The 14367-nt window shown below is 37.4% G+C and overlaps 2 protein-coding genes across 3 annotated transcripts in view; one reads left to right on the top strand and one right to left on the bottom strand.

The window, feature by feature from the left end:
• The window catches only part of LOC136832806 (glycine receptor subunit alpha-2-like), a 150528-nt gene extending 146693 nt beyond the window's left edge, over positions 1-3835 (bottom strand). Inside the window, exon 1 of one of the 2 annotated variants that reach the window (XM_067094390.1) lies at positions 3502-3769. The gene's annotated coding sequence lies outside the window, so the exon portion shown is untranslated. Of the gene's footprint in view, positions 1-3501 lie in introns of both variants that reach the window. The other variant, XM_067094389.1, reaches the window with a different exon arrangement.
• An 8695-nt stretch (positions 3836-12530) lies between these two features.
• The window catches only part of LOC136832808 (uncharacterized), a 348711-nt gene continuing 346874 nt past the window's right edge, over positions 12531-14367 (top strand). The window contains exon 1 of the mRNA XM_067094392.1: positions 12531-12694. The gene's annotated coding sequence lies outside the window, so the exon portion shown is untranslated. The remainder of the gene's footprint in view (positions 12695-14367) is intronic.

Consider the following 14367-nt stretch of genomic DNA (forward strand, 5'->3'; position numbering starts at 1 on the left):
GGCCGATAAGGAGGTGGAACTGTATAGACTAGCTGCTACAACAATTCACTTAATAATAACAACGAAAAGAAAGGCATACAAGTGTATAGTCTAAATATTTATTATTAAAAAAAGACGCATATTCTCATACAATGTTAATGAATGAGTTTAAATTAGAACCTGATGGTTGGTTCAGTTACTTATGAAATGGACTGTGAAGCCTACTTTCACTAGTAACACTTTCATAAAAAGGCAGGACACTGGCCTAGGCCTACACCAAATTGTATCACACAGAATTTTTTTTTTTTTTATTATATGATTTGAACTCACAACGGTATACAAATAGTGCTGGAGGGTCTAACAGTGAAATGAATTAGCCTATACGATGTTTATTCATATTCTGGTCCAAGCTGCTGGGGTCCTTCTTTAGGTGGAATCCAGCAGCAAAGTGTCACAAAATCGTTGCTTCCCTGTCCACACATGCAGTCACCTGTCAGTCGATTGGAGGAACTTTAGGTAATTCCATCAGTTCATCCATTCTGGTGAGTGGACTGACTCTGCCCACAAACTGTCGTCTACACATTAGTTTTAACGTCAGTTTTGATGAACTGACAGGTAAACCTGATCGTGAATACCCGGCCTTACACAGCCCCATTTTCTTGGCATAGTTTCGCGTTTTGTCTCTGGAAGTCTATAATTTGTTGGTAAAGTTAATGCCAGCTCCAAACTAGTTCAAATCCCTGCCCCAAGTGGACCTTATGGTGTAAGAGACAAGAAACCTGAAGGATTTTACTTTGAAACTGAAGTCACACATGGACGTCATCTGGCAGTCAAGATGGGCACCTATCTTTAACTGGTAAAGGTGTATAATTTTACAAGGACTGGATTTTTCTTTAAATGGCACGAAAAACCAACTATTATGCTTTAGAATGAGACTACGCCTATGAGCTACAGTAGTACTGTAGTATTAGTAGTAGGAGTAGTAGTAGTGACAGTCGGAAGTGAGTACTACCGTTCCTGCGTCTAGTGCTTAACAAACGGTTTTGATATTGTTTGGAAACCACTCGGTGACTTCTTAAGAAAAGCAGGCTTTATATGATTCTAAATTCTGTCCCACGATGATTACCTACTGTTCGTACCAAACAGGTGGGTGATAGTGCTTCGATAGGATGTACAGTTTGTAGTACGTGGGCACACAAGAAGTGTGATGGAGTGAAAAGCAACCCTACAAAAAGTAAACTGGATTTGCGATGTGTGCGTGGAAGACTGAAAGTACTGAGAGATCATTTGAATTATGAGTTGGAAACTTTTTAAGATCATAAGTGTTCAGTACTGACGTATCAAGTTCATCGCATGCTGATGCGATCAAGAAAGAAAAAAGTGCTGACAAGACTTCTATTCTTGAGTCTAGATAGACAAAAGAGGGTTTGGGGGAATTAGACTGGCTGGCAGTAGATTTAAGGAATGAAAATAACTACAAATATTCAAAATGAAGGGAGAGAGACGATGCTGCAAATAAGATTGGTAATTTTGACAACGTAACTATCAAAAATGTGAAAATTTTTTTTTACCCAAATTGTATAGCATAGTATATCGATCGAGTGAAAAAATCAATGGACGACATCATAAGCAAACTGACTGCACGATATGACAACTTGCAGAATGTCGAAAATATTTTCGATAAGCCATCCGCTTGGAATACTAGGCATTACATATTGACATGCCTTCCAGTTCTGAGAGACAATCTATAATAATAATAAAATCAGAGTGGATATTTTCTTGTTTGTCCTGCCCCGAGTGACAGGAGGAGAGACATGACATAGTAACCCACCCCCTGTAAACCGGTTTGTCCGCCCCGGGTGGAATTGGAGGGTAGGGAAGACATCCACCCTCCTCCTGCAAACCTGTTTGTCCGCCCCGGGTGGGGCGGAGTAGGGGAGACAGCAGCACCGGGTTCCAGCTCGCACATAATAATCGTGATGTGAGAATACTGGGGAAATATTATAGGAGACAGGTACCATAACGCCAAATGTTTCTATTGTTGAAGATATGGCCACAGAACAGCTATGTCCTACGAATCGCTGAACCAGGAATTGTATCGCTTCGGTTCAACAACAACAAAAAATTGCCTAATATTTCACTAGTGTCACGCAGTGTACGATGGAAGTAAAACATTAGAAGAGGCGGTAAAGCGCATGAGAATCAAAACTGACCATCGATATTGACTCACAGCAGTTGAAATGAAAGTGGCTTAATAAATATTACACGAAAGGCAATGGGACAGTTAAAATTAAATGGAGGAAGGAAAGACTGTGTGGCGAGAAAAGTGGTACGGTATCTCGAACTTCGGCATTCGAGGCACTAAAAAATAATGTGTTGAATTCAGTAGAACATGGGACAATACTTCATATCCTTTTGGAAAAATCTACGTCAGGATTGTTTCAAGATATCAAAACAACAACTACAAAAACGGAAAAAAAGACCAGTGATGCTTACAGAAAACTATCAAGAACTGACTTTTGGACTGTGCCCCTTCAGCCCTTTTTGAGTAAGTGGAGATGAAAATTCCAAAGAAAAAAATATAACCCATGATGAAGCCATCTATGAAAACAATTACCGTTAAGATATCCTTAGAAAGGATAAACACATTTGCGATGTGGACATCAAGTATAACGCCAACCTAAATATGTAAATATATACATGTTTACCCCTCGCAGAAGGTAAAAGTACAAAATCGTTTTACGTCTTCTTCCATTAAAAGCGGCAACAAATACAATCATAACTGTAAGGCTGGCCGAATCTAAGTAGTTGTAAGGCCGTTGTCCTCTTCGACACTGATCTTTTCAGATAGACCACCACTATAACGACCCTCTTAATTAATGCAGAATGTAAATTATCATCAGAGATTACAGACGGTTCCCCTGATTCCTTAGGCCTATCACGACCCAGACCTTCAGCAGCCATTAAGAGAGCAAGTGGGTCTATTCTCATAACTTTTCTGATCTGCCGCCTTAACCACCATTTCATTCATTCGAGCAACAGGTTCTGACGTACATAGGCCTAACACGGAACCAAGAATGCAAAAAAAGCCTGTACATAAATGCAAGGTATTTTTTCGTTACAAATATCGAACCAATTTCATTAGTCTGACAACGAGAGTAGGCCTACGAACGAAATGACATTTTTAGCAAAGATAGTCTGTAACTGCTTTCCTATCAGTCTTGGAATGCAATTGGATGCACATACTAACATTTTATGTTGTACCAAAGAAAGATAGGGTAGGGTATCAGCAAAAATATTGTTAATTCCGTAGCCATAAGATTTCCTGATGGCTGGAAAAACTTCCGAGCACTCCCTCGTTCACAAAAAATTCACTTGCTGTAAAGAATTCGTCCGCATAAAAGTTAGGCCTAGTTACTTATATCTTAAAAATTACCTGGAATATTTCGATTCTGTTTTCCGTCAAGACACAAATAAAAACACAAAATTGCATGCGTTAAATACAGACTGTCAGTTGCTTACCTTCTCACATTCTCCAGCTTTGAAGTGATTGCTTTTTGTTCATGGCTAAGCTTTCAGTAACGTTTTAAATGACGAAATCTCGCTCCAGCAGTAAACAATAGTCTATTTACAAGTGACAAGAATTATGGGAAAACTATGCCGGACGATTATGTATTCATTTTTTTAATGTCTGCTATAGTGTAAGATCAGGGGAATGGAACGAGCGACGGAGCGAGTCTCGCCAGAAATGTCGAGCATCACCTACACGTTTCACGTCTGGAAGGAAACTGAGCGAGATAACAACGACCGACCAACGATCGACGACGGGCAGTCGGGCACGGGTTCCCACCCACCCACCACTGAGTCTGTGTTGCCAGGTGATTGTCTCAAAATTTCCCCTCACAACCATGAGAAATTTTCCCCAGAGCCTTCACAAATTCCTCATTTCTATAAATTTCTGTTTCATAGACGGTGAAGCTACAACAAATACATTAACGACATGGAAACCGGATATGATATACTCCAAATAACAAAGTACAGTCTAAATACAAAAAGAAAGTCGGTTTATCAATCTCTTCGTTTTCCTAAGCCTGTTTAAAAATTTTCAAGCTTTTTTCTTAAGAATATTTGTACACTAGTGAGTAATATTTAAGATGACCAATATATTAGGAAAATATATGCAACATGGATTTTATGCAGATGCTATTACATGAAATTGAAATTACTGAAAATACAAATACTGGCTTAGGTTTGAAAATAATGAACATTTTCCCAACTTTACTCAGCATAAATGTGAGCCATTTCTTAATATATATATATATATATATATATATATATATCTATATACGGTGTATATATACAGTATATATGTGTGTACTGTATATATGTATGTATACTGTATATATATGCAAACAATTCTTATCTATTTAATGTAATTACATTATTTATTCGAAACTAAGTAATTGTGATTTTTTTGTGAATTTGATTATATTTTTATTTCGCAAACAAAACCCAGTATCAGCCAAAATTCCCTATTAACTCCTTGAATTTCCTGAACATGGGGAAATTTCCCCATGATTGGCATCACTGGTGCCATCGGGGGGTGGGATGGGGGGACCGTCCGTGCTTACGGTTTGAGACTATATAGCACGGGACTTCGAAACGCATCTGATTGTCATGTATTCTTAATCTTATCCACTCTCGTTCCCATCATGAAGTGTGAATTAGTGAAGGTAAATGGGAGGAGGGGAAGACAATGTTAGTGGCGACGTTACACTTTAAGCCGAATTAAGAATAGAATAAAAGGATATCTATAGGCCTATCGACTGACTAATATTTCTATTCGCTAAGTTTTTTTCGTTAAGGGCGTTTTTTCTGTTAAATACTCAATAAAGCTCTGGTCCTTTGGCATGTTTTATAAGATTATGCCGACATTTTGATGAATAATAATGATAACAATACGTAGGCTGTAATACCAGGTAACAGACAGTACCGGTATCTGGCTGGAATGTGCTGTTTCTCAGAGCGATGGGGAAAGAATCTCTATTGTTCCCAAAATAACAACATAAATGATCGTGTCACATTATCCTCCCTTTACTGAGTATCCTTTTCTTTTTCCATCGTTAGCCCTCTTACTAACGGGCACCTTTCTTCTTTTCCAACGAGGCGACCAGCTTCAGATTTCGAGTAGAGCACTTCATCATGATCATACCCAATTCTTTTCCCCTTCTAGTTTTCTGTAATAGAAAACTATTCTGCCGGCTTTGTCTGTCCGTCTGCACGTTTTCTGTACGCCCTCAGTTCTTATAAACTACCGAGGGTAGAGGGCTGCAAATTGGTATGTTGATCATCCACCCGCCAGTCATCAAACATACCAAATTGCAGTCCTCTAGCCTGAGTAGTTTTTTTTTTTTATTTAAGGTTAAGTTAGCCATGATAGGACAGGCCACCACCGCGGCTCATACAGCATTGTACCGAGACCCCCGAAAGATAAATCTATTTTCGGTGGTCTTGATTATACGATGTACCGAAAACTCAGTTGCGGCGAAGAAATTTCGACACATTTTTTACTTGGTTTCTTTTGCAAGTTACTTCCCTTGCCCCCTTTTTTTTTAAGATTCTCTTCTACGCTTACACTGGCCGACTGGCTCCATTCTGTCATGTCAGTTAAGCCACTCCATGAGATAATGATGTAGATTCACTTGTTGATGGCTCATTTATTTGGTTTCACCCTGGGACCACGTTTTTTTTTTTTTTTTTCACAGAAATGCAGACATTCCAAGAATCATATGGAGCCCTCCAGGTTAACGCGTCAAAATCTCACTATCGTAACACCCAGAAGAACAAGAAAGTTTACTCTCTGCCCCGATGCTTGATATCTTCAAGTGGGAGCTTGAATGATTGAAGATGCTCCCAGAAAGTTTAGTTCACCGTAAAAGGAACTAATCTTCTGAAATATACAAGGGAAGTATCTTTTCCATTTGGAATGTTACCACAAATCACACTCAGGTTTTCTGAAAAAGACGGTAAAATACATGGGGAAAAAAAGTCAATAAAAATGTATGAAACATTTTTAAGTAATAGTTACATTAAAACGACGAGAAGTATAGTTAAAACTGTGAGTAACCATTAATGCGTAATATCCAATATGTACCAAACTAAATCAAAATTAATAAATGAGAGGAAATGCATTTTTGCTGCAATATGTTCTTTTTTCTTATGGCTTTACTCATGGGAGGGAACGACTGCTCACTGGGAGAAGGCACTAAGCCAATCTTGCTATCGTCAGCCCAGACGTTAATATCAGTCCTTAAAAATACAGAAAATTATAGGAGGGGAGTTGCCATCTCTCTCTCTCTCTCTCTCTCTCTCTCTCTCTCTCTCTCTCTCTCTCTCTCTCTCTCAGGGATTTCTCTTAATCCCTTTATCTCTCTTTTCAACGAGTTCCTTGAGCAGAACTGAGTGTCAGCTATCACGGCTACGCATTTATTTGTGTTTGAGAACAAAACTTTAAAGAAAATAAATTTATGTCACTTTCAAGCTTAAAACATGCCTCTCTCTCTCTCTCTCTCTCTCTCTCTCTCTCTCTCTCTCTCTCTCTCTCTCTCTCTCTGACTGTCTTAGCAAGTGATGCCAAACGTTTATATTTCTATGACAAATAACAATCTCAAGTAATAAATATGTAAATTAGGATCCACCTTTGAAACTTTATCTCTCACTCTCTCCCTCTGAAGGAGTTCCTTATAAATATCTTGCTCTAGAACTAAAAACAAATGTTAATTATTCTTAGGTCTGTGATGACAATATGCTTTCATAAATAGATATTAAAATTCTGACTTCAGTTTCTCTGTCTTCCATGACTTCTCGTATATGTCTACAGCAAATTATTTCACATTCTGAGTAAAACAAACCGAATTCGGCCTAGAACTATGGAATTGTTTATGAAACTGTAGGGCTTGTCATAGAACTTGGCTATGATTATGGATAACTGTCAGCCTCCCGTAGATTTGGTATGCTACAAGTGGTTACTCTTGTCTTACAAGTCATTAAAGACAATTCGTTCGAAGAATTCGGTATATACTACTGGCTGCTTTTGGAAAACGTGCCCGTATGACAGTGCCTTAGGCGCCACAGATGAGAGTTGCATCGGGTGGTGAATGCATTCCCAGATATTTCCTCTACTCATGCGTGGCAGAAAAGGTAGTTAATTTATTTTTAAAATTATATATCATCACATCATCATCATCCTTTATAATCATTCCCATATGACTGTATGAACTGTAAGACTCCTTGATTTGTGTGTGTGTGTGTATATATGTGTATGTATGTATATATATATATATATATATATATATATATATATATATATATATATGTATATATATATATATATATATATATATATATTCTAACAAATTTCTGAAACTTTTACAAACATACAAACAATTTCATAGTTCTAGGCCGACTTCAATCTGTTTTACTCAGAATGTGAAATAATTTGCTGTAGGCCTATAGGAGGAGTCCTGAATGAGAGCGAAATTGAAGTTCAACTTTTAATATCTATATATGAAAGGATATTGTTATCATAGACCCTGAGTAATTAGCACATGTTGTTAGTATTAGAGAAAGATATATATATATATATATATATATATATATATATATATATATATATATATACAGTATATATATATATATATATATATATATATATATATATATATATATATATATATATATATATATATATAGTGTGTGTGTGCATCTTCATACACAATTATATATATATATATATATATATATATATATATATATATATATATATATATATATATATATATATATATATATATATATGTATATATATATATATATATATATATATATATATAAATAAATATGTACATATATTTCATACATACATACATATATATATTTACATACATACATACATACATTATATATATTTACAGATATATGTAATGTTTATGTGTTTCTGCGTATATGTGTATGCCTATATACATTCCCCTTCTCTTAGAAGGCTTGGGGATAGGACTATTAATCAGGCTCTCGGCAAATACTTTACCCTACTAAACACAGACTACGACCTACCTCAATCGACTAGTTACTTAATTCGCTGCTTAATCGGTCTACCACGATCGGAATTCGAATCTGGCTCATGTTGCCGGTTGTATAGTTACCGTCAAGTAACCATTAACATTTAATAGAGAGAGAGATGGGGGCGGGGGAGGGGGGGAGGTTTTGAAGTGTTTATTTACTAGAAGGGCTAACGCGAAAAGCTCCCTTCTTACTGTTAAATCTGATGAGGATTGCCGAAAGAAGTTCAGCGGAGGGAAACTAGTGTTGTTTCCCATTGTGGACAAGCGATCAAAGGATGGCAGTAACGAAACATTTCCCTGATTCGGCCGTGATAAACAAACAAACATCCAAAGTAGAGCATGATGAAGTTCCCAATAAAGGCAGCAGTAGAGGAGGCAGTAAAGAATTCAGAAATCCAAAAATAATGGCCGGTCCCAGTGGCGCGCTCTAATAAAATGTCACCGGTGAAATAAAACGAAACAGAATGAAACGGCGATATACTAAAGAAACAGAGACGCTGTTTCCATTTCCCGTGCTTCAGTTCTCTTCCGTCTGCGATAGTGCTATTTTATTATTTCTCCTATATTCTACGTTTTCGGATTTATAATAACTCTTGGGGCTGTAAATCGGTGGCGACTGCTATGGTGGCCCTCCAAGTGGAGGGAAAAGCCAACTGTCGTTCTTTTCCTAGTATTCGTCCACACACACATTATATATATATATATATATATATATATATATATATATATATATATATATATATATATATATATATATATATATATATATATTTGTAATCGTAATAATAGCCACAATGCCCTCTTAACTTTCTCGAACTCTTCACGCTTTTTCGAGAAAGTTAAGAGGGCATTGTGGCTATACAATTACATATGTATCTGGTAAAAAGTGACCAGTAGATTCTACATATATATATTTTTGGTTAAAAGCAATTGCTTTAATGGCATCAATGCATTTCTTGTAGAAACCTTTGCATCATCGGAATTATTTTCGATTCTCATACGTTAGTGTGTAAAATTCTTTATTCCATTTATTTTTTTTTATGTCGTGACAGCTGTTTAAGCCCTCTGTGGCATTTTCAAATGACTATTTAATTATAATCACTCGTTCGTTTTAGATTTAGCCAACCTTGTGTTGGCATGTGCTCTAGCTCTAGGCAGTCTGTAACTGACAAACAGTATTCTGGAAAGAGAATGAAGCAGGGAACACAACAGGGGTTAAGTGTGATTGGTGTTGCTGTGAAATGGATGAGATACCATTCGGTACTTCGGAAGAGCTGAAAGGGAATAAAATGACAGGCAGAGTTGCAAACGCCCATAAACTACCTGGTGCCCATCAGTGAGAATGAAAGCGTTATAGCAGCCAGTAGTCTCAGTAAACTGAAGGGCCTGAGAAGGAAGGGAGAAGGTTTCAGTGAGAGGGAAAGACTGGATACACAATCTCCAGTACAGAATCAGCTGAAAGTAAGGAAGAGGTAGTGACACAGTCGAGTTTTAGTCTGAAAGAAGAACCTAAAAAGGAAATGGAAAGTAAGTTGACTTTGACCGTTTTGTATATATTCCTGTCGAATTCAGGCTCTGTTTTTAGAATCGAGATCGACTGTGAGACAACACTTGTCTAAAAAGACTATCCTGCAAGACGGCGGTAAGTTTTAGATCGGTTTCCCTTTAGGTGGACTGCTACTAAACATGATCTGAGATGAAGTAAAAAAAAAAAAAAAAAAAATCGGGGCCTGGTTGGCGGAAGGAAGGGGGATGCCCGACAATTAGCAGAATGTGTAAAGAGAGGGAGAGGCTAATATCTGACATGGAGAGAGAGAGAGTTACTAGAAAATTTTAAATTTTATTGATTTATATAAACTTGGAAGAAGAAAGTGATAATAATTCTTTTCTTCCACTATTAGATTGCAATGGGTGTTAATTTACATATTTCACGTCGATAAAGTATGTGTGAAAATTTACAAAAAGTAAAATGCTTTTGAAATCTCCTTTGATCACGTAAACTAGTGCAAATAAATAACTTCACAGATAATCCTGCAAGTCACGAATCAGTGCACGGCATTATTTCCTTAACATATGGAAGACGACAGAAATACTCCTCAAATTTACTGATTGCTCATTGGACAGAGAGGCTACTCTCCGTGAATAACAACTGTATATTTGTGCATGTTAAGTGAAGGGATGCAATGCGTCCAGTTATAAGAACGTGCAACGGGACATGGTTGGAAGGTCCCTATTCCCAGTTTATTCCTATTCTTTAATGAGAAGAATTATGGCAACTTCCTAATATGCAGGTAAGCATATCCTTTAACGATGTCACCTGCAGTATATTTTGTTATGCTGATTATTTCCTATTGTAATTGGGCTACAGGACAGTATCACTATTGCGAATTAATATAGTTCATTATTGATCGTGACCCGCAGGGGGCTAGTGCCATCAGTGCACCTCATGCGGTGCACTGTAGGCAGTACTTAAGGTTCTTTGCAGCTTCACTTTGGCCCCTAACTGCAAGCCCTTTCATTCCTTTTACTGTACCTCCGTTCATATTCTCTTTCTTCCATGTTACTTTCCACCCTCTTCTAACAACTGATTCATAGTTCAACTGCGATGTTTTCCTCTTGTTACACCCTTCAAAACCATTTTACCGTCAATTTCAGTTTCAGTGCTGAATGACCTCATAGGTCACAGCGCTCGGCCTTTGGCCTAAATTCTATATTCTATGATATTCTTTTCGATTTTTTTATCATGGCTTAAGATTTAACCCAGACAAAACTGTTTATGCCTTGTGGGCGGGGTATCTTCAGGAACGTAAGAGGGTCACGACGAAAGCTACTCTAGAGGAAATTGAATCAACAAAGTACCTCTGAGCTGTCGCAAAGATCCTTAAGGAGCAGTCACTACAGAGAAGTGCAAATGTTGAAAATATTTTCTTCTCTTTAACACGACAATAAGTTTTTTTCCTTTGGCGCATCAAATTATGAAATTGAGAAATATAAGTGCAAACTTCTAAAAGCACATTTAAACCTAAACCCTTCGTTCAAAAGAATGCTTTCTCTTAAAGGAAATTAAGCTCCAGTAAATTGTACCAAACGTCAATCAGCTAAAAATCTTGTCACTCAGGTTGATACTTCTGTGGAATTTGTTTTAAAAAATCGTACGGAATAGTTGAGACAGTCCAAAATTCCTTAAGACTTTCAATAAAAACCAACTGTCTTTTCCGTGAAGTGCATGCAAAAAAAAAAAAAAAAAAGCTTAATTAAACGCATCCAGAGAACGGCGGTGTTGTGCAATTTCCCCAGTGTTCTGAGCTTGTAATTCTCGTAACCCGACTGATGAATTCACTTTGGTTGCAGTTATAATGGGCTCGTTGTCGACTGGCAAATGTGGTTTCTCAGCAAGTTCTCTCTCTCTCTCTCTCTCTCTCTCTCTCTCTCTCTCTCTCTCTCTCTCTCTCTATATATATATATATATATATATATATATATATATATATAAACACATAGATGCTACTTAAAGCCAATTACCCTAACGGGGATGGCTCAAGGGGTTAAAGCAGCACAACGGTTGCTGCCAAATTCACAGTGACTGATCAATAGTAGAATAACTTCCCATACAGTAAATTTCTCACCAGCAGTATGTCGAACCCACTACAAAAAAGACTCTAAGATGCTCATCCACCCTACACACACTATTGCGCTTTCTGAAAATTAAGGTTCATCCTCTCCAAGGCTTCTTTTAAACCCTCCATACAACACTTTGTAGGTTCTCCTACCTTCCTCCAACGTAGCACTTCCAAATTACACATTCCTTTTCACTAACCTATCGTCATCCTCCATCCTTTCTAAAAGGCCGAACTTTCTTAAAACACTGATTCACCCTTTCATCTTCGTTAACCTTTTAATTCTCAGTTAACTCCAAGTTTAATATCAGAAATGGTCGAATGATGTCATTTTGACGTTATTTTTACCATAGGGAAAGGGCCAAGTCGTTTTACAGATAAGAATCTGAGGGATTGCATTATTTTCCATGTCCAGTGTTGCTCTGAAGGCGCTATCCAAGAGCTCTTGTGGGACCTGTTTTGTTTTCCTGTTGCATAATGATTTTCTACCCTTTAAAACCAATGAAGACAATAAATTCTGATGTCAAAACACCCCGATGTTTTTAGACTTAGTTCATTTTCAAGAGTTTCTTCTGTTTAACAATGGTCTCCTAGACTGTAAGAACCACTTGATCACTGATGGAGATGTTGAATACGGTAGCATTTTATATTATAGAAGATGTACAACGACTCTATAGATAGGTTAAAGCAAAGGAATCCCTCCCCCTGATAAATGCTTCGCCTGTAAAAGACAGCCTTGGTTGGTAGAAAGAGCCAGCTTACCGGATTGGGAATAGAAGAAGAAGAATTTTGTGTCTTGTAGTTGACATTAGTTTACTTTGGTTGCACTTCCTGTAGTCGAAAGTGTGTGTGTGGTCCTTAAATCATTTTGAGTAAACAACATTCGGTAATTCTCAAAATTCAGTTGGATTATGCAAAATTTGGCGCAGGCAGTGTAACATTCTTGGAGCGTATCATAACACTCACGAAATAGCCTAGGTAAGTCTGTAATATTTTTACTGATAGGCGTAGGCCTAGGCAGTTTCGGTATGCCTGGTAGCAAGGGGGAACTTCTTGTGCAATCTTAGGGCTGCAAATTTGAAGGCTCAAAATAAAAAAAAGTACATGGTTCATATATTTTGCCAGGAATAAAAGTATCATAGTATTACCTTATTTAATTTTAAAGATGTGACGAATCACTTGAAAAATCCTCAAGATGGCAAGTGAGGTTAGATGTGAACTAGGCCTACATTGTCTGCATAATCTATTGTAGGCTACCATTGCCCTTGGGTAAGGCTAATGGTAATTCTATATATTAGCTCCGCGCCTGTTTTTGCCTTTTCAACTGTTTTTTTCCACACTTTTAGGGGTTCTGAGGTAATTTTTCGGAAGACTCCAGCCTGCCATTTCCAAAGGTGCCAGCTAGCCATTTTTGCATGAAAAACCATTTTGGATTTTTCATGCAAAAATGGCCAGGCAATGATAAGGTAGTAAAAGAACCTAAAAATACCAACCTAACGTAAACTAGGGGTGTTTACTGGTTACAATTTTGCCGTATTAGTTATGGAGGGGGCGGGGGCTGGTATTGTCTTACCTTACAAGTCCTTATTTTTCTCTGCTATTAGGCATTTGCGAAGGTTATGTATTGAGAAGAAATTTTTTGTTTTGATGTGATTTACCCAAGAAAAATATAAATTATAAAGCGGGATGTGGCTGGAGTCTAACGAAAAATAACCGGTTCTGATACTGGCGGTGCTTCTATTTGTTGTCGGACAAATGGAATGTCCCTTCGCCGTGTTTAGTACTTGCCCGGGGGTGTTGGGTACCCATACGTTAACATGTTAGTGCACTTGCCGGACGGGATATGAACTGTTCGAAACAGACGTACCCGTGCTCTGTCTTGTGAAGATTGTGTATGGAAACCCCTTGTTGGGTGGACTTTGGGGTTAATTACAGGTTAATTACACTTGAGCGCCAATAATTAAAGGTAAATTCATAATTAGCAACCAAAACACTGTTGAAAAAGTCAAGTTATAGTGCTGTCGCCGCCGCGGAGCTACTAGCCTATATAGTTCTACCAGGCTAATTACATAACATCGTAAGGTGCTTAATTTTAAAACATCTGGAAATTGTTTTATTACATAGCCTATCCTTTTTGTTATTACAATGTCGTATTTCTAGTTTATTTCAATTTTTTAAATGATTAAAATTGATGCTCATATGACTGCACACACATTAGTCTAAAGATACATAGGCCTAGGTGTGATATTAAGCCTCTAGTTTATGATTGTCAAAGAGGACTAGGTGCACTAAGTTAGGTTAGGATGTCTCCTTGTATTTTACTCATGACATATATAGCTCTCTAGGCTAGGTCAGGTTAGGAGGTGGTGACAGGCCAGATAAAGGTAAAACTGAAGACCATTACCATGAACTACCAGTTTACATGCACAATGGGTGCCTAGGGGATGAACGTAAAACCATGAACAAAAAATGGTAAATATCATAAACATAAACGAAAGTGGGTAAATATTCTGGTTGTCGACTAGCAGGAACCAGCTTGCAATACAGTATTTAGTTTTACTCAGATAAGGACCTTGCATCCTATAACAGTTAGGTTAGGGCATGTTAGGTAAGGATGCATTCTTATAGCTGTCCTTGCTACATTTTAAATT

This window comes from Macrobrachium rosenbergii, chromosome 50, assembly GCF_040412425.1.
Source record: "Macrobrachium rosenbergii isolate ZJJX-2024 chromosome 50, ASM4041242v1, whole genome shotgun sequence".
Classification (NCBI taxonomy): Eukaryota; Metazoa; Arthropoda; class Malacostraca; order Decapoda; family Palaemonidae; genus Macrobrachium; species Macrobrachium rosenbergii.